Consider the following 26,122-nt stretch of genomic DNA (forward strand, 5'->3'; position numbering starts at 1 on the left):
TGTACAGACGCAGATATTTGCTCATGAAGTAGGCGATGGACTTGATTATTTTCTTAGCTCTCTCAGAGTTGGATGATAGATTTGCGGAGCGGGTTTAGCGATTGCTAGGCCATCAGTGGCTAATGCTATCTCTGGACGGTGGAGTGTGAGGTGAGCCCTCATGTTCGTAGTACTCCCATAGAGTATTTTATTCTCTTATGACACTGCTTGCAAAGAACATGTGTCATACCCAAATCCTCCTTTCCTTCTGTGGAAACAAATCCAGAATAAGTCCAGACGTTTGATTTAAATGCTAACGGCGCATTTCTGATTTCTTTCTCCAGTACTTCCATCTTTGTTTCGGTGAAGTTCCCGCCAAATGCAGCCGACTGAGACCTCTGCTGATCTCAGTAGGAGAAACACATCAGCACTATCTAGTGGACCGAAAAGGCAATTGATTTTATTAGTCTTGTGCCATTAGTTGTATTAATGTAAGTATTTGCAAACATTAATAATGTTTAAAAGATAGATACTTGGCGTCCCTGTATTGATACAATATCGCCACGCAAAATATCGCGATACTGTGCTGTATCGGCTTTCCCCCCCATCCCTTATATGCAAATATATTTTTGACTTGCCTTCTACTATGTCAGTTTTGGGGCTCCATATATCATGGCTGTGTAGAGCATTTAAAAACTTTATATCAACTTTATTTTATTTTATCAAAAATTATTTTTGATTTTTTTCAAAATTATTATTTTATCAACTAACTACAATATATTTTTTTCATATTTGTCAACTACAATCATATGAAGAAGCTATACACGATCTTGAATTGTAGCGCTACTGTATTCTGAGGATCCATAGAGAAAATATTACAAAATATTACAAATATTACAGCATCTTAGATAAACTCAACCACTGAGCCCTAAAATGAAACCATACAGTGACATTACACACACACACACACACACACACACACAGACACACACACCATGTATGCCCAACCACAGGGTCAGGCCCAGTTGTATGGCACTGTTACACATTTAATTTTCTTTTGAGAAGTATTGTGAGTCTGTTGATATTATTACAGAGCAACCCAGTCTGGAAGTAATAAGTTTGAGATATACTAAGGCTGAAACCTGAAATCCATAAATAAACAATAACAGTGGCCTTGCCTTTTAAAAAACTATAAGGCAGGGTTTTTTTGCAGACAGACCCAGTTATGACTAACAGCTTGTGACAGGCAGATTCAGTTGCAAGACAGCTTGGAATAGGATTTACTGTATATTATTACTCTTTGTGTGTACTGCACAGAATGACTACACAGCGCTTATGATATATTCTATTGATTAAAAGCATTTATTAGCTAATGGAAGGCTGTAAATGTATCACACATGCTGTATAATCTCTATATTAGCGTCCTACTGGCTGCAGATTCTGTGCATTTCTGATCATGGCTTTACCCGGGGAGTGCAGTGGGAGTGTTACCCAGAGTGTCTCTTTGTTATCTTAACACAATGATATTGTGTTTCAGCGAGCAGGATCCTGAGCCAAATAAATTTTGAGGACGCAGATTGTTTCGTGATACACACACTGTGCCAAGTGCTGATGGCGTGCTGTGTTTTATGGGTTGAAAATCAGAGGAAGAAAGTACAAGAGAAGGAAAACACAAAATGAGACTCTCTCTTACCTTAAGAAGCACTTCAACACGTCAAACTGCAAGGAGAAGGAGCAAAAAAGGGGGAGAGATAGAGGAGAGAGGGAAGAACGAGAGGGAAAGAGAGGGGGGGGGGGGGGGAAGATTGAAATTAGATTACCATAGGGTACAGTTGCAGAACAACAACTTTCCAAGACACTTCACAGGAGAAATGTGTGAGGTAAAACAAGAGAGATTTCAAAGTGCTAGAGTGGATTTCATCTTACAAGCAGGCCTGTTGTGCATTTATCTGCAATGTCTTTCCCTCTTTGCTCACAGAAGTATCACTTTATCACTGTACAGGCTGTAGGCATCTCTTTGTTCCACAAACTGTTCAGCGATTACACAGATTCAAATTCCTAAAATATAATTGCCAAGCATTCCTCCGAAGACCAGGTGGGTAGTAATGTATTACATCTACTCCATTACATGTACTTGAGTATTTTTTTTTAAAAAATAAAATGTACTTCTAAGAGTAGCCCGAGTTGTTTTGCCAAATACTTTTAACTCTTACTTTACACTACTAGCCAACCATAGCAAGGCAGATGGAACAGAGGAGTTGCCCTGCCCACTCCACAACCCCCCTTCAATTGACCACAGTTAAAGAACATGGCAGAAAAAGAAACGCCTCCGTCTCGCTTAGAAGAGGCACATGCACACCCCCAGTCCAGTCGTCATAAGAAAATGTTGGCATTGAACTTTTCTGCAAACTAGTTATGTTACATCTGCGTGTTTCTTATGTATCATATCAACATTTCTAAAGTGATGTAGTACGTGAGCTGACTCTGTCATCAGGAGGTGGTGGGGACAGTGGTTGGTGTGACACCTGCCAAGCTGCAGACCACTGTTCGAGACCAACAACCAACAAATCAGATTGTTTTGTAGTTAATCACTGCTGCATTTCCAGCGGCTTTCTGGCCACCAAATGTGGTTGTTTATAAGTGACTCATCGCGTTGTTCCCACTGGGGATAGCGCCACAAAAATGAATTGTGTCTTATCAGGACATCCTTTCATTTCCAGCTGGGGTTGTGCCACAAAAAGCGGTTGTTTTTGACCAAGACATTGCTGTGTTTCCTGCCAGGGAAGTGCCATCAAAAGGAGAAGATTTTTATGAAGACGTCGCTGCATTTCCAGCTGGGGTACTGACACAGAAAGTGGTTGTTTTTTTTACCAAGACATTTTTTACAGAGACATCGCTGCAATTCCTGCTGGGATTGTGCGACAAGAAGTGGTTGTTTCTTGCCGAGACGTCACTGTATTACCAGCTAGGGTTGTGCCGGGAAAAGCGGTTGTTTTTGACGAAGACATTGCTGTGTTTCCTGCCAGGTTAGTGACATAAAATGCATTTCTGTTTCTTTGTTTGTTTTTTTACGGAGGCATAGCTGCGTCTCCTGTTGTGAAAGTGCCACGAAAAGCAGCTGATTTTTATTAAGACATCCTTGCATTATGCACTGTGTGTATGATTTGTGTTTTTATGTTTATGTATGAGCAGCTGAAAATGCAGTTTCCTTCGGGATTAATAAAGTATCTACCTACCTACCTACCTACCTGGCGTAGTGCCACAAAGTGCGGTTGTTTTTTTTTTTTACCAAGACAGTGCTGGGTTTGTTGTTGGGATAGTATCATGAAATGCTTTTTTTACAGTCACTTCACTGCATTGCCTACTGGGATTGTGCCACCAAAACAAGGTATTTTAAAACCAAATCTTATTTCTTCCTAACCATAACCAACAGAATGTTAACCACAGTGTTGTTGAAACATAAAGTCTCACCGTATCCTCTACATAAAAACATACAAATGTAACATATCCATGGTTTGCAGAAAGAAACAGTGCCAATATTTTTTCTGGCAAATGGGTTGACATATCTGGTTCAGCATCCGCTTGTCTTTGAAATGACAAGAAACAACAGTCATATTATGCACCGCCTACTTTGTCTGCCCAAAACATCTCAACCCTCAAGAATTCAGCATAGACAACACATATTTTGGTTCTGGATATGGCACTTTAATGTGCGCTTAACATTTCTTATTACCCGTTCAGGACCTATTTGCATTTATTATACTGATGCAATTAATCACAGCTAATGAAGTTACTCACCACTTGAGTAGTTTTTTTTCTGAGATACTTTCTTACTCTTATTGTTATGAGACAATACTTTTACTTGAGTACTGTTTTTGTTTACCCTCCCCACCACTGTCCACAGATTTAGACTCCCCAAAAATAAATTCAACATTCTCTGATGGGAAGGTGTGAAATTACAGTAGTCACACAATCAAATGCAACAAATGCAAATGACGTGAGCTCAGTTTGGAGATTAATTTCAGAAAATCATCACTAAATTACAACCAGGCTGTGAGATCACTAATTTATTCTCAAATAAAAATACATGAAATGATCATGATTCTAATTTTCCAGCGCAGGTGGGTTTTGACAGCTTTGACTGAGAATGTGAAGTGGATCTACACGAGGAAGCAAAGTGAGGCAGTTTCTGCTGCGCTGAATACCATTTGACAGTTGCATCATTCGAAAACAAATCATAAAAGAGGCTGCTCTTAAATCTGCGTTTGAGGAGGCTGTTTAAGGAGAACTTGCAGAGTTTAAATAAACAAAGAGAAAAAAAATTCTAGAAATAGCCCTCATGGATTTGCTGAGTCTCTGGAACTTGTACAATATTTATTCCTCTCCTCCCTTCCCTCTGCAGCTCCAGACTTTATCAGACCCCAGTAGTGCGGAGCAGGAAGTGGGGAGATCGTACTGGTTTGTTGGGTGTTGTTCCTTTCTGTCTTCTCTTGCCAACCAGTGACCTACTGTACTTCACACTGCTACGCTCCCCTGGCTGTAATACATGCGGCTTTGGATGATGCAAACACCCTTAAGCTGCCAGTTTGCTCTGTCAGAAGTGCTTGTCGGATGGTCGAATAGCTTTCTAAAATTCCCCACCCCCCACCATGTTCTCAATGTCAGATAAAGTGGTGTCAAACTATTTTGGTTACTTTCTAAAACCAAAATTCACACCCATTTTAAACTGTGGCTGGCCTGCTGTGCACAGGTGAGGAAGCTGCCAGGGTCTGAACTCTCTCTGTCTCACTTTTTTTGTTCTTTACACAACTTTACCTGTCACTTTTTATATGAACAACGGAGAGGACACGAAAGGGGGAAAGAATCAAAGTGCTTATTAATTTTAGTATGCTACCTTAAAGCTACGATTGCTATCATTTACAAAAATAACTTTTCATGTTTGCTGAAACTGTCACTGCATCCACACAGTATTACATACAACAGATCCTGTTCCTCCCCCCTGTAGTTCATCTAATGACATTTGAAAGAATGCACCACACCTGAGGGAAAACAACCAATCAGAGCTAAAGACCCTCTAACGCAACGTGTCAAACTAGGTAGCGCTGATCAAATATAAAGCAAGATTCTGTTAAAGCATTGCCTATTTCTCACCTCAAACGTTTCCAGGAACATATTTCAGTGTTTAGCTATAAAATGAGAAAGGCTGTGAGCCAGCCGCCATATTGAAAACCATCAAGCCAAAACAAAGCACGAAAGCAAACTCTAATTTTACAATTAAATAAACGCTGTTAGCAACATGTCCTGAGGTTAGTACAACAAGAGTGGGAGGCACAGCTGCAGGTTCCTGGTCTGCTATTGCAAATACTACTGCATCACCCAGATGTGCAGATGACTGAGATGATAAATGTTTGAGTGCTTTGAATGTTTAAATAGCCAAGGTGAAACGAAATGAAACACTCCTACTACTGTGCTTTTTTTTTTTTTTTTTTTTTAAATAATGGTTCTGTGTATTTTAGTATTTTCAGTTTCATTTTCATAGTTTCATGATCCTTATTTTTGTAATGGAAATACTGTACCAAAGTTGCCAGTGGCTTGTGGGTTAAATGTTACCTCAGTGCCCAGCAGGAAGATTTTGTCTGTGTCTGACATTTGTAATACTGTGAGAAACACAATGCATTTGTTTTTTTGTTTTTTTTTAATGCTGTACCAAACTCACACTGAACCATGATACCTAAACTGAGGTATGAACCAAACATTCTTTGACACCAAAGAGAGACAACAACAGCAAGTTTCTCACTTGTCAAATAAAATTCGGTCCTAAGAATAAAGATACTTTGGTAAAACTATTTTGAAAAAAGGTGCTGAGAGAAAACAGTGTGTTAAAAATAGAAAGTGTTGATAAAGTTTTTAAAAAGTTGCAGCTAAATGAGAGTTTAGGGGAGTCAGAGAGAATCTTAATACTACCTAAAGCTGTTATTTCAGCATTTGACATGATTTTGTATAATAAGATTTGCCAAGATAACATCCATACAGTTATCTGTGGTGTGTACATGTTTGGCTTACATAAAGCCTGTAATTAACTTAAGAACAAACAACATGTCACCATATTCATATACACCAGACACAATCTGATACCCATGAATGCACAAGGACTTTTAAACACACACACACACACACACACACACACACACACACACACACACACACACAGCGATCAGAGTGTTTCATTAGTGAGGAGCAGATAGATTACCCTCCCGAAGGAGACATTGACCAAGAGGCCATTGATCTACTGAGCTAAGCCAATCTGTGTGTCAATGTATGTGTATGTGTGTGTGTGTGTGTGTGTGAGAGAGTGCGCGCATGTAGAAAGTAGCCTACTGATGGAGTCTTTAAGTTGTTAGAGTAAGCACAGTAAATCTAATCCAGTTGTGTTTAATGGAGAGAGAAAGAAACAGGCAGTTGACATATTCATTAGGTCCAATTACTTCGTCCAATCAGTGCCATCTCACTCACTCACCAGAGAGACAGAGAATCAGCACTATTTATGTCTTGGCACACCACCATGAGGAAGAAGATTGATAGTACTTGAATGATAAATAAAAAACATATTTATTCCACTTACTAAATGACAAGATGGCACATTTGGAGGCATCTAATATCATTTGATCTCATTCAACCCCCGTCAGAGGACTGAAGTGTAAATCAATCTGGCTAAAACTGGAATTACTCAATTACACGGCCTTATTGACGATTCAATAAAGACGGCTGGGCTCGAGGGTTGTAATCATGACTTATGGTAATAATACGACGACACGGCCATATTTCCCATAATGAGCTTGTTGTAAACACTAACAATCACAGACAAAAACAAGAAGAATGCTATTACTAGTGACATATTTTCTGCCTGAGTGTGTGTGTGTGTGTGTGTGTGTGTGTGTGTGTGTGTGTGTGTGTGTGTGTGTGTTTTCCTATCTACATGTGTGGGACTTGTAATTAGCTCTCTAGGTTGTTCTCTTACATTGGATGTGAAGGTAATTGGGGCTTTTGGACACTCGCTCTCAATCTCTGTCAGTGTGTGTGTGTGTGTGTGTGTGTGTGTGTGTGAGGGTTGTAGTGTGTGCATTCTGGAGGATGGCCAAACCATTACTGTGTGCTCAGCCTGCTCTAAAGCAGCTTGTGATTCATTAGTAATGAGTCCATTTGCAAACTAAATGAGTGTTTGAGTGGCCGAACAGCGGTGTGTGTGATGATTGTGTCCACTCACTCTACTCACCGCTGTCGCTCTACTATTTTGTAGTAAAGCGTGTGAAACATACCCTCTATCTCTCTCTCTCACACACACAAAGGTACATACTAGCGATGCACCCACTGTGAAATTCTGGGCCATTACCGATGTTCATTCATTCATTCATCTTCTAACCGCTTCATCCTCTTGAGGGTCGCGTGGGGGGTGGAGCCTATCCCAGCTGACATCGGGCGAGAGGCAGGGTACACCCTGGACAGGTCGCCAGACTATCACAGGGCTGACACATAGAGACAAACAACCATTCACACTCACATTCACACCTATGGACAATTTAGAGTCACCAATTAAACTAGTCCCCAATCTGCATGTCTTTGGACTGTGGGAGGAAGCCGGAGCGCCCGGAGAGAACCCACGCTGACACGGGGAGAACATGCAAACTCCGCACAGAAGGGCTCCCATGCCCAGGATCGAACCGGCAACCCTCTTGCTGTGAGGCGAGAGTGCTAACCACCACACCACCGTGTCGCCCCATTACTGATGTTCAAAGTAACAATTTGGCCAATAGCTGATACCTATGTTTTTGTTGTTGTTTGTTTTGTTTTTGTTGTAATTTATTCTACTCTTTGTTCCAAGGAAACAAAGAAATCTTCATTATAAAAGAATAACTTATCAGTTTAAAAGTCATTCAGCGCTTCATTACGCTACCTTTAAATGAGGAAAAATTCATTCATACACATTTACGAAACCTTTAAAATAACCCTCTTTCACATATTTTTTTTTTTAAAACTGCTTCATAAACCTTATTACTATATACACCATCATTCCCTCTCTAATACCTATTTTGTATTGCTGCAAAAAAATAGAAACAAATTTCTTCCTAAAACAACTGAATTTATTCAAGGTTCTTGTCAAAAACTGAATTTTACAAGATTACATTTATAATATATCATGAGAACGTTATAATTTACTTTTGCCGAATACTCATTTTTACTGAATAGACTTTGAATGCATCATGCAACTCACTTTTACATCAAACTTTTGTCACCACTGAGTTCAGGTCCCCAGGAAGTGCACCAGGCTTTCACACTAATTTTCATAGTGGCTAAACAATGGTACTGCAATTTCCAGGATCCGTTACATGACACCCTGCAGCACGTAAAGGCTTTTTCCCTTTGACTTACAATGGGAAAGTGACGTCTGTAAATCAGTGGATACAATTTTTTTAGTGTCACAACAATGATTTGTTTCACAAAGAGGATATTCAACACTGACAGAGAGTAGGAAATGGGGAGAAAGTCTAGAGGAGTCACAAGATTAAATTTTTCAAGTTAGCAAGTGCTATACCAGTAGTTAGCTGCAGATGTTACAGCATTGCAACTGCAGCAGATGTTCGGCTCGGCCGCGCTCGGCTCCTGTAACTCTCTAGTGTGAATGCCCTATGGGCCACACAGTGCGGCTGTAGTTGCAAAAATCATCCAGGTAATTTTAAACACGGCAGTTAAACCATTTTGGCTTCAACGGCCACTGAGCAACTTTCATGGGAATGAACAGGACCCCACTGCCAATGCTGTATTCAGTTCTCTTAATACATCCATGATTGAGCTCCAGCTACCGCCTGCTAACAGCTAGTCTCGCTCACCAGACCTTTCTCAAGAAAAGAAAGGTCTGCCTGGGCCGACTCTCACTTTAAGATTGGAGAAAAAAACGCCCCGGCTGCTTGTATTTCTTTCAGCCAATCACAATCGTTCTTGGCGGTGCCACAGCAATGGTGCGCTTGCAAAAATATTGCCGGGGGGAAACAGGTTTTGGTGTAACACGCCCACAAAAATATCGCCTACAGGACGTGAACCATGGCAGAAAAATGGCTACATCCCTGCAAGATCAAACACCGCAAAAGTTAGTAAAGGACGTGCTGAAAACTGCAACCGGAGGTGGTAGGGCGGGACTTCAGCGGGTGGCTCGTTCCGCCCAATGAGAGGCTGATCTTTGCAGCGAACTTCCACCCACTCAGACTAGCTAACAGCTAATGTTAACTTGCTCTTCTCCTTCTGATATCAACACTGATTTGTTGGATGAACATCAATATCGGCAGATATTCTCCTTGTTGACTGCTATCAGCCTATCAGCAGATAAGATGGCATTCACTGATGGCAGTGGTCGATTTTTTTCTGTTGTATGATGTCAGTTTTTTTCTAAAAAGCAGGGCTAACAGCCACAAACTCATATTAATGAGCAGGTACAAGATAAATACAATGTTTGTCTGGCAAATGGGCTCTGTGATCTCACCACTGCGTGAGAGATGGCTTGTAGTAGCCATTGTCCCAGGGACAAAAGGAAACGTGTTTGGGATGGACAGAGATCTTCTACTGGATGCATTTAGAATGAAAGGGCACAGTAAACTCACTATTGATGTCTCAATTGTGGTTGTTTTCCTGATTTCCCCTGGACCAGCAGGAGGAGAAGTAGTCAATGTTAGTTCTAAGCAGCCAGCGTCTGCAACTAACTGCTGACGGAGGTTGCACTGAGTTACTGTACGGTATGATGCATTCAAGCTCTATTGAGTAAAAATGAATATTGGGTGAAGTTAAATTATAACGATGTGTTCAATGTAATCTTGTAAAACAGTTTTTGTCAGGACATTTTAATAAATACAGTTGAAACAGAAATGTGTTGATGTTTACACAGCAATATAAAAACATTCTTAGAGAATGAATTGTTATATATATTATATTTAGTAAAAAGGCTTTTGAGGCAGTTATTTGTTTAAAGGGCTGAGTTTGGAAGCTACATGATACTGGTATCATATGAAACTAGAAGATCTTAGGAATCCACTGGTAGGAACCATGTTATGCTAATTTCTCAGGAAGGGGGCTAAATAACGCTCACATTTTAGATTGAATTTTGGTGAGGGAAAATTAGCATGGCCATTTTCACACAGGTCCTTGACCTCTCACCTCAAGATATTTACATAAAAATGGATTCTGTGGGTACCCATAAGTCTCCCCTTAACAGACATTCTCACTGTATGCTACTCCTATGCAGGTTTGATCACAAACTGTGCTACTATCTTCCAAGCAATACAAATGTGCTATTTTAGCCTGTTGTATTTGAATATTTCTACATACTGGGTTTCCTAAACAGTGTTGGAATTGCATAAATTGGGCTGACTGGATAGCTGTGACTCTTGAGAATTCAAAGAGCCCAATTTTATCCACATTTGATGATGTTAGGCCCCATAGCAGCCATTTCATTGTAATGAGAACATTCTTTTCTGAAACAGACATCACTGCATAAAAAAACCTATAGTGACCTCTAGGATAATCGTAGGCTCGTGAAACTTTAAAGCCACAAACTAGAAACCCTGGGCAGTCAGAGGGTGCTTGCCTTTCATAGGAATATTGACAATAAGGGTGTTTCTCAGCAGTTTCCAGAACAGGAGTGCTCGCCATCCAAATGCTAAAAATTGCAATTCTTACAGAAATCACAAAATATCTGAAGTTTTTAATACCAAATCACAGCATGGATTTTTCAATGGTATTCCTCAAAGCCATGGTGTCTTAATGTGGTCATTTGAAGGGACTTTTTTTTTTTTTAACCATTTTTATCATTAAACATGCTTAAATTTAGCATCCATACTGTGTAACAAATGGTATCAACCCAAGAAACTGCTGCAACAACTTACACCGATCAGCCAAAACATTAAAACCACTGACAGGTGAAATGAATAACACTGATTATCTTGTTACACTGCAGTGTTCTGCTGGGAAGCCTTGGGTCCCAGCATATATGTGGATGCTACTTGACACGCTCAACTCACCCAAACACTGTTGCAGACCAAGCAAACCCCCTCATGGCAGCAACACTCCCAGATGGCAGTGGCTCCCCCAGCAGGACAATGCATCATGCCACACCGCAAAAACTGCTCAGGAATGGTCCAAGGAACGTGACAAAGAGCTCAAGGCATCGATGTGGCCCCCAAATTCCCTAGTTCCCAATCCCACTGATCATCTGAGGAAAGTGCCAATACCCCAGACATACTGCCCATTCACTGTGGGGCCTCTACGGATTGGACATAGCTCTGACACGTCAAGGTATGGACACAAGAAGTCTGGGGATGCCCCGTGGTGTCTGGCACCAGGGTCTTCATGGCAGATCCTCCAAGTCCTGTGGGTTGCGAGATGACGTACCAGTATGTCCCAAGGATGCTCAATCAGATTTGGATCTGGGGAATTTGCAGGCCGGGTCGAGGCCTTAATCTCTTTGTCATGTTCCTCTGGGTTATTCCTGAGCAGTTTTTGCGGTGAGGCATGGCGCATTGTCCTGCTGGGGGGGCCACTGCCATTGGGGAGTGATGTTGTCATGAGGGGGTTTGCTTGGTCCCCAGTGGTGTTTGGGTGGGTGGTGCGTTTCAAGTGGCATCCACATGAATGCTAGGTTTCCCAGTAGAGCATTGCATTGTAACAAGATGACCAATGCTATTTACTTCACATGTCAGTGATTTAAATGTTTTGGCTGATCAGTGTATAAGACATAAATGAGCATGGGAATGGCTATCATATACTTCTATTAAGCTCTTATAGATTCTAAACATTTGAAATTTGAATAGGCACCTAACCAACACAAAATGTTTATTACAAATATATGACTAGAAAAACTGAGCTGCATCTCAAATTATTGAGCTGTTCATCCCAAATGATGCTGGAAGTCTCGAGATGGTGCCAAATGCCATCTTATTTGCCAATCAATAAAATGAATATCGACCAATACAGATGTGCGGCCGTTACACCCGTGCATCAGTGGTACATACAGACTCATGCTGCAAATGTAAAGTATGTTTGCATGTGTCTTTCCTCAGCCGGCGCCAGAAGTGGACATAATGAAGTCAGTCAGTTGTGTCATTAATTACTGTTTCACACCTGCTCGTCTCAGCTAATTAAATATGCTGACACACACGCACGTGCACTCTCTTCCTTACAACATGCATGCACACACACTATATACAATTACACATTTGCACGCACGCAGAAACATATATTCTATCACACTCATGTGCAAACTTCAAGACAAGTTTTTTTTGTTTTTTTTTTACACAGACGAGTCAAAAATACATTCTCATTTTCACTTTGAGAAAGGTGAGATGGCACTGCTAAACACAGCATGTTTTCGGGGAACTCTCTCCCTCTCTTAGTCTCACATACAAACACATCTCCATACACCTCCTTCTCCCTTTCTCACTCTGTCATTCCCCCCATCCTCGCGCTCCTTTCCTTCCTGCACGCATTCGGTTCCCACTGTCTCTCCGTACGCTGTATAGTCTATTCTGTGCCTCACTCACACCACACACATACTATCTCCCGCTCTTTAAACTCCCTCTGACAGTGTGGATGTGTGTGAGACAGAGTATATGTGTGTGTGTGTGTGTGTCTCCTCCCAGCCCATTTTCTCAACAAAGGCCACAGCTGCTGCCGGTTTGCTGAATAAAAGATGACAGAGCCATAATATCAGGAGATTACCAGCTAACGAAACAATGATTTTGTCCAATTTAAATAGCGACATCAGTTGCATCACAAGCACTTCACATGTCAACTGTGATATGATAATGTTTGCTACCAAATGAAAACTGTTTTCATCTGCACAGAGAGACTCCCTGACTCTCTTGCTCTCCTCCTTTTGTGCTCTCACTTGCAATCTCTCTATCTCTCTCTCTTTCCCCACACATTCGCTCTGGCTCTTTCGCCATCCCTCTCTCACACACACACACATGCACGCACACACACACACAGAGCACGTAGAGCATATGGCTATTTCTCTCCTCTTTGAAGGGTTGCTTTGAAGCTATGGCACTCGTATCGATTGGCGCTCAGATGAGCTCGCTTCGCCAGAGCCCTGCGATTATCTGTCGCTTTATTTCAAACAGAGCGCAAGAGAGGGGGGCTTACACACCCATCACTCACTCACACTCTCACAGTCAGTTATACACTCATACATGAAGCGCACACAAACACACACGGGTGCGTCCACGCACAAACGGGGATAATGAGATGAGCTTACACGCTGAATCCAGATACTTAAGGCAAGCTGCGCTTCAGAACTGACAAGTGAGTGGTGAATGTTAAGAGAGTGAGGACATAGCAAGAGAAAGAGACTGTTAAGTCTGGCAAAGTGATGAAACTTATGAGAAAATTTTCCCCCTACGGCTCTACTCAGATTTTTTTTAAAAATCAGTTCCTCCATTATGAAAACCACTTTGTCAAAATGAAGGTTTAAACTAGAATATAAAGTTCATGTGCAAAAGGTTGAGCTCAGAATCAAGGTTAACAGCTTTTTTGCCAACTTTTGAAACTTAAAAAAATTAAATAGAGCAAAAAAAAACAAAAAAAAAAAAACAGAATTACTGGTTCACGGTTTTATCTGCAAACTAGTCAAGTTATAGTTAGAGTTTATATCCATGTCTGTCCAGAGTCACATGTAGCCATGACAGTTAATGCTGCTTCACATGTTGATGCAAAGAAGTGACATAATCTAAAATGTGGATGCTTCACACACACACATCTTCCCCCTGGCAGCACAGAAGATCTTTACAATCAGCACAGTTTCAAGGTGGACACCAAAGATTCAGTGTCTGACCAAGTATCTTCTGTTCCTGAGATATGGTGTTGACTAATGGCCTGAAAAGTGTTTTTGCAGAACATTATGATGTCACAGTGAAGCTGACCTTTGACCTTTTGGATATAACATGTCGTCACTTAATCACTTTATCCTATTAGACATTCATGGGACATTTGAGTGGATAAATTCTTGAATTATGGCCACAAACATGTTGTGTGAGGTCAAAATGACCTTGATCTTTAAACTTTGACCATCAAAGTTGAATCACTTCATCCTTGCATCCAAGTGGATGTCTGTGCCAAATTTGAGAAAATTCCTTTAAGGCCTTCTTCTTTTTGAGTTATTGCGTTCACAAGAATGAGACAAATGCGAGGTCGCCTTGACCTTTAACATCTGACCAACAAACTCTAATCAGTTAATCCATGAGTCCAAGTGGACATTTTGCCAAATTTGTGGAAGTCCCCTAAAAGTGATCTTGGGATATCTTGAGAAGAATGGGATGGATTAATGTATGTACAGATGGACGAACAACCCGAAACCTTAATGCCTCCAGTCTGGCTATCGTAGAGCATAGAGGCATTAAAACACAAAAAAATCTAAGACCTCAATAAACAAAGCACGGCCACCATGGTTTGCTTTTGCAGACTGCAGCAGGGATATTCAAAGAGGGAACTTCTGCCTAATGCCCATAGGAGTAAGACAGAGAGTGAGACAGGGTGACATGAAATGTTAATGGTCTGCCCAGAGCAGCAGAACTTCATAAAAGACTTGATTTAGAAACTACCAGAAGCTTTCAGGAACAATGAACATTGTCACATCGCACATAGGGCTGGAAACACACACATACACACGCAACATACCACTCATGCTTTGATTAAAACCTGGGGCTACACTGCTGAGTTGTTATTGAGAATAAAAGTGTCTGAGTGTGTAATTCATGTGCTAAAGAGTATCACTCCTGGAAACAACAGCAAACACACACAAAAGATGCTACACAGCTGAATAAATGCATAGGCATATTGTACAACACCACCGGAGCCAAACATTTTATAATTACTCACATGCTGTTTCAATCTTTATCATTATTCCATGTGTCAATCATGTGGTTTACTCTAACGACTTATCGAACCAAGACTGGATATAATCATCAGCTCGGGGTTCAAGAATGTATGTGGTTGTTATGCTCTGGAGAGGGCAACCCCCTTGGAGGGACTTAATGAGGCCACACACACACACACACACACACACACACACCAGACACAACCGCATGTGTGCACAAAGACAGAAGTAAATGTCTAATCATGGTGTTACAGTAAATGTTGGGAACAATCTTGACGTGAATGCTTGTTTATTCATGATGCTGAGGCAGGGTAATCATCACGAAGCTGGCATTTAGTCCATGTTCAAAGCTGTGCGTCACCTATCTGAAGGTGCTTATGATCACCAGCAAATCACGTGAGATTCACTGAGCTCTTGGTTTTTCCCAAGGTGAGAGCAGTCATAATCACCTCAGAGACAGTGCCAAAGGTCAGCCATTGCTAAGCTTTAAACAGAGACATTGTGAAATGATAATATCATTTTTTTGTTTATAAAATACTGTTGATCACACAAATGATTCCAGGAAAATGGTGATTAGTTAAAATATTATTTTAAAAATCTACAGTAGGGCTGCTTGATATGAAAAAAAATTAAGATATGTCATATGCAATGAAGTTGTGGAATATTGCAATAATAATATCATTTGTGATAAAAAAAGAAAACTGATACAAAGTGTAAACACTTTTGCCTTTCTGCTGCTTTCACTGTACTGCTAAACTACAACAAATAGCTTGTGGATGCAGAACACTCGTTCTTTTAATGCCAAAAATTCTTTATCTTTATTATTCCACCTTGTTTTGTGTTTTGTTTTTCTTATTCTTCCACATTTTTTTAAAATATAGAAACTTCAATCAAACATCCACTTTAAGCTCAGTAGGACATGCTGGCTACTCCTTATATAATTCATACATTTTATACTTTCAAAATTTTTCAACATTTTCTGGGAAAGAAATTCTGCATTATAATATTTGGACGTAACGTTCAAAAATAAAGCATTTTTATGCCTTTTAAACTATTATGTACTAAATCATACTTTCATTTAGAAGCTCCATTCAAATTTTGAAATGGTAAATGTTATTCATTAATTATGAGTATTACTGAACATTTAAAGACAGCAATGCAGTGTAGCATCAGCTTTCAAAAAACAAAACAAACAAACAAAAAAAAACACATTCTTTACAAATAATTGGGTTTTTTTTTTCAACTTTTCAATCACATTCATACTTATTAATCAGTTCCCACTTTTCCAATTATTCCAACTTGTTCACCTTCTTTTTAAGCCAGCAATTTAGTGTAGCATCAGCTTTTCAATATCCAGCACTCACACCACAATTTCTTTAGGAATCAGAAAAGCTTTCTACTGATACTCTCTTTCAGCTAACTCAAAAAATTCCTGAGTGCAATATCACAGTCTTTATAGTTGTCATTACAATGAGATTTTTAAATGGCGATGGAAATATCTACATTAGTTGAATGTGTCCACGCTATATCAAAAAGCGAGGCTAATCCATTTAAATCTTTATATTTATACGATAAATTGTGTAGACCTAGTCTACAGTCCTGCTAGCAGATGTATGAGGCTGTAATGTTCATTGTTAAACTGTTCCATAGATACACAAAAGTACTGGGAAAATTAAAATTTACATAGACATAGATGGGAACTATGAGCTACAAATATCAACCTCTTGGTGACACTACAAGAAAGGTCAGGGGATCACCAATATAATAGAGAAACATCTCCTGAGAGCCATTAATGTTTGAAATGTTTGCCAAAACATCTTGTAGAGATATTTTGCTGCTTAAGTGAAAACTCTGACCTGATGATCATGCTAGAGAAATTTAAAAAAAATCAACAAAGTTAGTAGGATTCACCCTCCAGGGAACATGAATGATCGCCTGATATCAGACACAATTGTCAACTCACTGTACTCTGTTTATATCTTCAGTCTTAAGTCAGATATTGCACAACAATTTTAACTCATCAACTAACTAACTCATCAATTCTAACTCAATCACTAGAAACTGACATGTATGACTGAATCTAAAGTCATCTCAGGTACTCACTGATGTGTAGCCATGCCAACATTCCTGTTGTGCTGGGCTTTTAAGAATGGAGTAAAGCAAAGAAGAACACTACAATGTAGATATTGATGGTAATATTGAGAGGACATGCTGGTTTAGAACAGCTGTGCTAGCAGTGTCTATGTATTTTATCTTAAGTGGTTGCATTGCATTGTTGTTATTCCTCCTAATTGGTCCTGGAGCACCGCTTGACAGCAGATTGACATTGGTGTTAGTCCCACCCGTAGTCTGAAAGCACATCTGTCATTTTTTATTCTAATGGAAAAAGCACTGTTACAAACTCGGTGAAGTAAACGGATTCAAAGGTCTGCATCCTAGCAACGTGAATGTCTGTACAAAATTTCATGGCAGTCCATCTAATAGCTGCTCAGATATTACAGCCTGGACAAAAGTAGTGAACAGATGACTGACATTGCTTTTCCAAGAGCCAAGGCGCTGGCTTAGCTAAAAACAAGAATGGTCCAAACTGAAGCAGCAGAGGCTGAAGCTATAGAGCAAGCTCCATAAATACTGAGTCCCACATTTCCCATGATGTAACTAATAACATCTTTTTGTTAGACCATACCTGCCTGCCCAGTCTGTGGCGTAAGATGACATGATCAGGGTTATTTCCTCTTGACAAAGCTCTTCCAGAGCCACAGCAGACCGGACTGATGCTCCAGATGAATCTGACTTTTACATATAAAATTGGTGGTGTTTCCCTTTAAAGTCTGAGAGAAATCACATTCAGTCACCCCTTTTTTTTTGATAGACAAAAATAACGTCAACGCGTTCTCTTTAAGTTGGACTTAGTTTCTTTTTTTTCAGGAGTTTTGTCTGATGTAATGCTTGGAACACAGCTCATTGCATTGAGCCCGGGATATTTGCCTGGGCACACTTAATGAAGTGGATTTTTCTCACAGCTGTTTCAAACCAATCCGTTTTCTGCCTGGTAAATGTGTAATGTATACTGTATGTACCAGTGTGCGTATTTTTTATCACGTTTTAGATGTGTGTGTGTGTGTGAGCGTGCATAGATCATCGTGTAGCACTGTCAAAAATAAGGAAGTAACTGGTTACTGAACACCTGCCACCTGTCTGGTCATTTAGAGTTCATGGTGTGCATCAAAGTGTGTATGTGTGTGGGTAAGTGAGTGAGTGAGTGAGTGAGTGCGCGTGCGTGTGTGCAAAAGCAGGTCTAGAGAGGTTGAGAGAAGGATGTCTGGGTGAGTAAGTTTTATTAGCTGAGGTGGGAGGTTTATGTGCATAAGTGCACCTATGAGAGCCTGAAAGAAATGAAAATGCGTGTGTATGTGTGTGTGAGTGTGTGAGGAAGAGAGGGAGAGAGTGTGTATATGCGTGTGTGCGTGCACGTGCAAGGTGTGTATTTGTACACTCGTTAGGTCGGTATCCAACCATTGCAATCAGCGGTAATCCTGACTCAGCATCAATAATGACCCCATTAGTCACAAACCCCTACTGGTGCGCGTGCGCACACACACACACACACACACACACACACACACACACACACACACACACACACACACACTTAAACACACACACACACACACACACACACATACAGACCGCCAGATGGACACTTCCTCTCATTAGCGTGAAAGAATGTCTGCATGTGATATTTTTAAAAAAGACATGAAAGCTACACAGATACAACATGTAATGTAAGAACACTTCACATTTCCTTCCATTAAGGAAAGCTGCTTGGACAGATCAGTCGTCTTCGCCTCGCTGCCAGTGCAGGTGTTAAGCTGCACTGATTAAAAATGTGTAATGTGTGTGATTTCAAAACTGTCATCGCAGCTCAGTCTGGTGGTGGATTTTGGGAAGGTCAATGTTTGTGGTAAAACTTATCTACGATCAGGTTTCAAGACAAAACATCTTCAGCTCTTATTCACATTCAAATTCAACTTAAACATTTCTAAAATTAGCATATATATAAATGCTTTTTTTATACATAGCACCACATTATGCAAAAATTCCATCTCTCATTAAATATGCACAAATGTGCCCTTTGGTTTGATGGTGTCTTTCAGTAGATGTTTTTAATTATATGCATACATGAAAGACAGTTTTTACTTGACTTTCACACTGTAAGAAAGACAAATACAGAAAAAGAAAAGAAAAACAATAACATTTGTTCCCTACAGTGTACCTGCAAGGACATGGAGAATGATATTCAAATATACAATGATTGCAGAATTAAATTTGAGCCATTATACAATTGTGTGCTTGTATGGTCGTGCACTATGTCAGGTCTTTATGGATTATGACTGTTTTTTTTCCTGTTTTCAATATCAAAGTTGAGATATGTAGAAATTTCAGAACATTGTAATACATGAATACGAAATAGAAGTGCATTTCTAACAGTGTTATGCTAATGCTGATACGTCTCTCACAGAGAGATGCAGTGTTTCAGCCTGGAGTGTGAGTAACTGTCAGAGGCTCAGGACTTACTGTAGAGCATGCATTGTTATCATCTCTCTATCAAAGGACACTGATATGTGTGCGTGTCTGTGTGAGAATGTGAGAGAGATATAAACATGTTAGAGGTCTACCAATGGTGGATTATTAAAGGCTGATATAATATTTGGAACAGGAGAAAGAGGAGAGCTGATTATTTGGCCGATATCATTCCCTCATTCCCTGTGGAACAAAATTGACAGTGAATAATCACTGACTTTTTTAGAAACTGGATAATTGTTGAATTGAATTTCTAAGTCAAAGTAATTTATGCCCTGAATAAATAAATAATCAGCTCAAAGTAATTAATATATAAATCTGAAACTGAACATCAAACTAACTGTAAAAAAAAAATCTTTTTTTTTTTTAACTCTTAATCATCCTCAAAGTCAACCTGAGATTCTAAGGTACGCAACAACTTTACTTTGACTTTGTGTATAAAGCACAAACTATATATAAAGATGGAGAATGTGACAGCTCCCCAAAAATGAAGCCAAAACATTTTGATCTCCCCCTGGTGGCTGGCTGCAGTATAGGTCATAAACCCCACCCCCTTCATGTCACGTCATGTTAAACTCAAAGTTTTCTGCCAATTTTGGTAATTCTTATAAGTATGTTTGATTGTTCATTTTTCTGGTAAGTTTGGTTTTAATTAGTTATTTGATGCTATAAAAAAAGGGGTTAACATCTTGATTGACAGCTGTGTGTGCTCATCAGAGTGCTCACAATCAATGGCGCTATTCGGGATTGGTTGGATGGGTGCACTGGCAGGAGCTCAATTTACGCTATTGCGCAGATTCTGGCTCCAGATGACGTTGCCAGTGCAAGATGGCGCAGACGTATCTGAGATATTTTGGCTTCAGTTGTGTACAGTGGGAGGAAGTGGAGACGTGTCATCCTTCTGAATATACAGTCTTTGGTATAGAACGTTCATACAAAGCGGTGATAAGCAATGGGCAGTATTTCTTTTAACTGTATTTTGAAATGTATGTTTGTGTTTTTTGTGATTGTCATTTGACAAAAAAATTTGTAAAAAATTAAAATGCAATTTGAGACAGCATACTTAAGAGTAATTTTTCTCCATTCTTCATGAAACATAAAGTCAAAACTGTCTGGACTGTGTATAAAACACTAAAAGGCTTTTAATTTGAAACAGGAAGTGGCAGTGTTCACTCAGTCACGTCCAGGCAAAAACTTGACAAAAATCCATGTTAAAATTAAGAATTTAGCTACAGTCACACAGCAGGAAGGACCTGCTTTCTCTGGAGCTGTACACACTGATCAGCTCCTGCCTGCTCCCTTTAAAGCAACCCTTCCCTCTTCACCTCCAGTCCGTGATGTACGTCCCTGCGTGACTGATGAAGGCTGCAGAGGAGGAAGTTCTGCTGATAACAATAGTTTGTAAAATGTCCTATTGGCGCCAATTAATCAACCACATCGATACATATCCAAATTGCAGGGGCTGCAATTTTTTTGATAAAGGTAAAATGTGTCATAACATACCATTAAAAATGAAGCACTGTGGCGCTACAGAGATACACCCCAGCCAATAGATCATATTCCAGACGTACGGGAACGTGCTTGTTCGTTACAGACTGCAGCAAAAATCACATTATCGTCCTATATTATTATTTTCAGTGAAAATGAAATGCAAAAATAATCATTCATACTAAAATCTGACTCATATCACATATCTATCAACAATAATCACAATGTCTGTTTTTTTGTTTTGTTTTTTTTGGCATATCATGCAGGCCTACCTCTAAAACATGTATATGCAATTTTAATGTTTCCAATGTTAATACAGTCTTTGTTATATAATATAGCTTTTGTGTTTGTGTAGCTAGAGAGAAAAAAGAGCACTCTGTAGTAAGATTGAATCATAAAAACACACACACACACACACACACACACATTCACACGCACACACATGCACACAGATAGTCTGACATGAAAGATAGGTCCAGTAAAAAGATGTACTGCTGACAGTATAAAGGTCAAAGGTCATATGTCAAAGGTTAAGATCCAGTCAGCAAGAGTAGACCCCACAGGAGACCTCGCCTCTGCTAGACCCCGCCTGCACGTGTGTGTGTCGACACAAAGACACACACTTGCACACACATGCACAACCGCACCGTATTTTCTATCATGTACGGATGTGTGTGTCTATCACACAACCCACAGTAGCTATGTAATCTTTTCTGTGGTGTGTGTGTATGTGTGTGTGTGTGTGTGTGTGTGTGTGTGTGTGTGTGTGTGTGTGTGTTTTATGTGCGTGTGTGTGCGACCCTGTGCCCTACATCCTGACAGGAAGAGCCAGTGGGCTAAGAGAGGAGCGCCGGACCCCGAGGTGTCAATCACAGATTCAGATTGACAGACGAGTTAGCTAGCGCTGCTCTCACATTCACCCACACACTCTCCCTCTCAGGACTGCACTCTGTCACTCTCTCAGGCTGGCTGTCTTTCACTCCCTCTTCCTGTCTCTGTCTCCTCTGTCTCTGTACTCTGTCGCGCCCCCCCCGCAACCCGCCTCTCCCCCCCCCACCACTGTCTCTCTTGTCTCACAGCCTGAATCTGTGCATCCACATGCTGTTTGCTGTTTGTCAATCCCCCCCCCCCCCCCCCAAATCTCTCAACAACTCTGTCTGTCTCTAAGCCCGTCTCTCCTCTTTTTCTCTGACAGATGGGTGCCTCAAACCATCTCTTTTTCTGTTCTCTCTCTCAATACATCTATGGTTTTAGGTTTTCTCCACAGCACATAATGCGGCCATTCATGCATGAACAGACGTTTACCAAGTTTTTCGTGCTGAACATTTGTATGTGTATGAGTGTGTTTTATTTGTGTTATTTACTTCTGAAAAACATGTATGTTACTTATTGCAGTAGGGACACTGTACAATGAAATATAATGAAATCATTCATGTTATACAGGTTAGATTAAATAATAATAAGTTAAGATGCAAATAAAAATTCTATAGAGGTATACAGTTTGTTCCTGTCCTAAGATCCGTGCTGGATTCAGCATCCTCTGATGAAGATGTCAGTACTTTAGCGCAAACATCTGGTCTAGCAATCACAAATATTTAATTGAAACTGAAACAAAATATTAATTAACTGTAAATCCATTTAATCTGCTAAAAACTAAAAGTAATTTGAAAGGAAAATAGTAAATAGTAATTAACTAGAAATAAAACTATTTGTATGGTACCCAAAAACTTTGCAAGTCAAATATTAACTGATTCAAAGCACAATTATTGTCATTGCAAACAAAAAGCCAAGACAAAAGTGCTTGAGTTTCCTATCTAAATAGTTGATAGCTCCATGTTATTTTGGGGAAGCTTCACCCTCACAACTTTGTAAGTTGTTAGGCCCGGAGCTCTGAATACTGATACACAGATTTGGTATCAACTCATCATTGCACTTGGTTAACTCAAATCGGAATAATGCCTTAACTGCTTTTAACCATTCTCATATTTTATCTGGGAAAATAGTGTTCATTGTAAGCAGGAGCATTCTGAAGATGAGCCATGCTTTTTAATGACATGAGGTGTCCAGATTGTGCCGACATTGCTGCCAGCATCGCTGTAACTGACAGACTAACATAGTGTGAACCTGACCACCAGTCACAGAGTGTACAAGCCTGACAATAAATTCATCCTGGTGTGATCACATTTTAATACAGTGGAAACCACTAACAATGATCATAGTTACTCTGATCAACTGCTTACATGGATCAAAAAGTTTGGGACAGAATTGTCCCGAACAAAAGCTGTGATAATAATGACAATATGGGGGGAAAAAAAACAATGTTAACATATATATATATATATATATAAATATATATGCACATTGAAATCATGACAGCAAAAAGAGAGGGGGCACAATCCTGGCAGGAAAAGCAGCAATTTCTGTGTAAAAAACAATGCTTTTCGTGACACTATCCTGGCAGGAAACACACTGATGTCTTAGTAAAAAACAACCACTCGTAGTATTGTCCCCACTGGAAAAATAGCGACAGGTCGCTACAAACACCTACGTTTAGTGTCTACAAAGCTGCTGGAAAAACAGTATTGGGTTGCTACAAAACATCTACATTTTGTGCCTAAAAAAATGCTGGAAAAACAGTGATGGGTTGCTACAAAACATCCATGTTTGATGCCTAAAAAATGCCGGAAAAACAGCAACGTGTCGCTGAGAAACACCCATGTTTGGTGCCTTAAAAGCTGCTGGAACAACAGTGACGTATTGCTACAAAAAAATCCATGTTTGGTGCCTACAAAGCCGATTATAAAACAGTGACTGGTTGCTACAAAACACCCATGTTTGGTGCCTTAAAAGCTGCTGGAAAAACAGTGATGGATTGCTACAAAACATCCATGTTTGGTGCCTACAAAGCCGATTACTAAAAAGAGACTGGTTGCTATAAAACAGCCTAAAAAACACTGAAAAATAAAAGCAACAAGACGCTGTAAAGCACCCACATTTGGTGCCTAAATAGCTGCAGGAAAAACAGGGATGGGTAGTTACAAAACATCCACTTTTGGTTCCCAAAAAGCCGTTGATATAACAGCGACAGATTGCCAGAAAACATTCTTGTTCAGTGCCTGAAAAAACAAACAAACAAACAAAAAAAAACACTAGAAAAACAGGGATGGGTAGTTAAAAAACATCCACGTGTAGTGCCTAAAAAGCCGCTAGAAAAATAGCAATGACTCTTTCTCAACTGGTTTGCACAGAACAGTGGTCTGCAATGGTCTGCAGCCTGGTTGGTGGGTGTCTCGCCCAGGTGACATGCCATCCACCATCCCCTCCACCTCCCCTCCCAATGTTAAAGTCAGCTCATATACTACATCACTTTAAAAATGATATGATGCATATGACATGTGCAAACGTAATAATTTGGTGGTTTGCAGAAATGCACAATACCGACATTTCCTTCTGCTGACTGGGCTGAAACATGAGCCAACAAGATGCAGCAGAAAAACTCCTCAGACTACCTTTTGTAGTCTACTCAAACAATACGAAACAGTCATGGCTGCCAGTAATGGAGATAGGAAATAACTACACACAGGGAAAGCACATGTGTTTGAAGTCGCTCTCTTCAGGTGGATTTATAACAACTGGTCACGCAATGCCCCTTGAGTGGGCCCTTGGTGAGGGAAAACAGTCAATAAAATTCAGTAAATGGTCAAGTTGTCCTTTCCATTGCTTTATATTCATGTAATAAACACACACATTTCAGTTAGATGGTAATCTGCATGAGAAATAAAGAAAAAGAAAATATTTGGTTACAATGATCATTTACTTAAAGTGATGAGTTTGACCTGGACAGACAGGATCACTATAAAAGGTTTCCACTGCACAAAAAGTCACTTTGCAAAAGACAGTTGAACGCTCTTTATTTGTATTTTTCCTATAGATCAATGACTCAGTGCTGTGTTTTGTTGTATGGTCTGTAAATCTATAGCCTTGTGCTATGTAGCAATGTGCTAATCCTACTGTTTACCTCTGGAGCGTCTAGACGGAGGAGCAAATAATTGCTGACACGATAACTTTGCAGAGATGTAAAATCCCTCCTCAAAGGACTATAAACTGCTGTGCTGTATGATAAGGCTTTAATCTGGACTTCCTGGTTTGTATCTCATCTCCTCACCAGTACCTGTAGCCTCACGCCCACATCAGTGCAGCCCCTTGTGTTGTTTTGATGCAGTGCTATTTTTGGCCTAAAGGATGTGGAGCAGTTGCGCTTTATGAGCAATTTCTTGATAACACAGCTAATATATATTTATGGACTTAAATCTGAACATGAAACCACTGAGAGCAGAATGCATTATGTTTCACTGAACTGATGTAGAATCTGTGTACAACCAAACTGGACTGTCAGATATTAGTGATATGCTATTGATACTGTACACACAGTGTGTTTTTGGAACTATTTTTAGGTTAGCTGACCATGTAACCATCCACTGTATGGTGGGTGAATACATACAGTAGCACAGTTTCGCACTGCCCACCATAACAAGTTCTAGATTTAATAATCTAGGCTAGAATTTCTATGTCAACAATCACTTAAAGGGAAAGTTCATCCCAAAATCAGAAATACCTCTTACCTGCAGTGCTATCTGTTAGTCTAGCTTGTGTTGGTGAAAGTTGCTGAGTGCTGGAGTTATCAGCCATAGAGAGGTCTGCCTTCTCTCAAATATGTAAGGGATAATGTATAGTGAGCCAGTGACTGTTGAACATGGTTACTGTGCTGCACGTCGGGTTCCATTCCCCTGAAGGGAGTTATTTTTCAACTGTCACTGGCTCACTATACATTATCCTGCTTAGAACATGGCTTACTGCTAAAACATTCAGTGATGTGACACAAAATAATGATTAAAGCACGTTTTATTGATTCAAAATTCGTAAAAAGAAATGTGTCTGTACTCTGTATCCATGGCAACGGCAGCTTAATGATAATTAATATTGAATTCACCCTTCGCTAAGGCCTGCCCCCCTTAGTTTCTGTTGCTAAGTCTGACAAACTTTCGGTTTCCAAGCTGGACTGGCATGGTGCTCCCACTGTTGCTAACTGCACTCTCTGGAGAAATACTATCAAATTTCTAGAATATGCACTTGAAGGATATATTCAGGATGTCAGAC

At 40.0% G+C, this 26,122-nt stretch overlaps 1 protein-coding gene across 1 annotated transcript in view; it reads right to left on the minus strand.

Annotated features, from left to right (window-relative positions):
- The window catches only part of ptprdb (protein tyrosine phosphatase receptor type Db), a 217,975-nt gene that overhangs the window by 173,579 nt on the left and 18,274 nt on the right, over positions 1-26,122 (minus strand). Inside the window, exon 3 of the mRNA XM_049569619.1 lies at positions 1,673-1,698. The gene's annotated coding sequence lies outside the window, so the exon portion shown is untranslated. The remainder of the gene's footprint in view (positions 1-1,672; positions 1,699-26,122) is intronic.

This window comes from Epinephelus fuscoguttatus, linkage group LG3 (assembly GCF_011397635.1).
Source record: "Epinephelus fuscoguttatus linkage group LG3, E.fuscoguttatus.final_Chr_v1".
Taxonomy (NCBI): Eukaryota; Metazoa; Chordata; class Actinopteri; order Perciformes; family Serranidae; genus Epinephelus; species Epinephelus fuscoguttatus.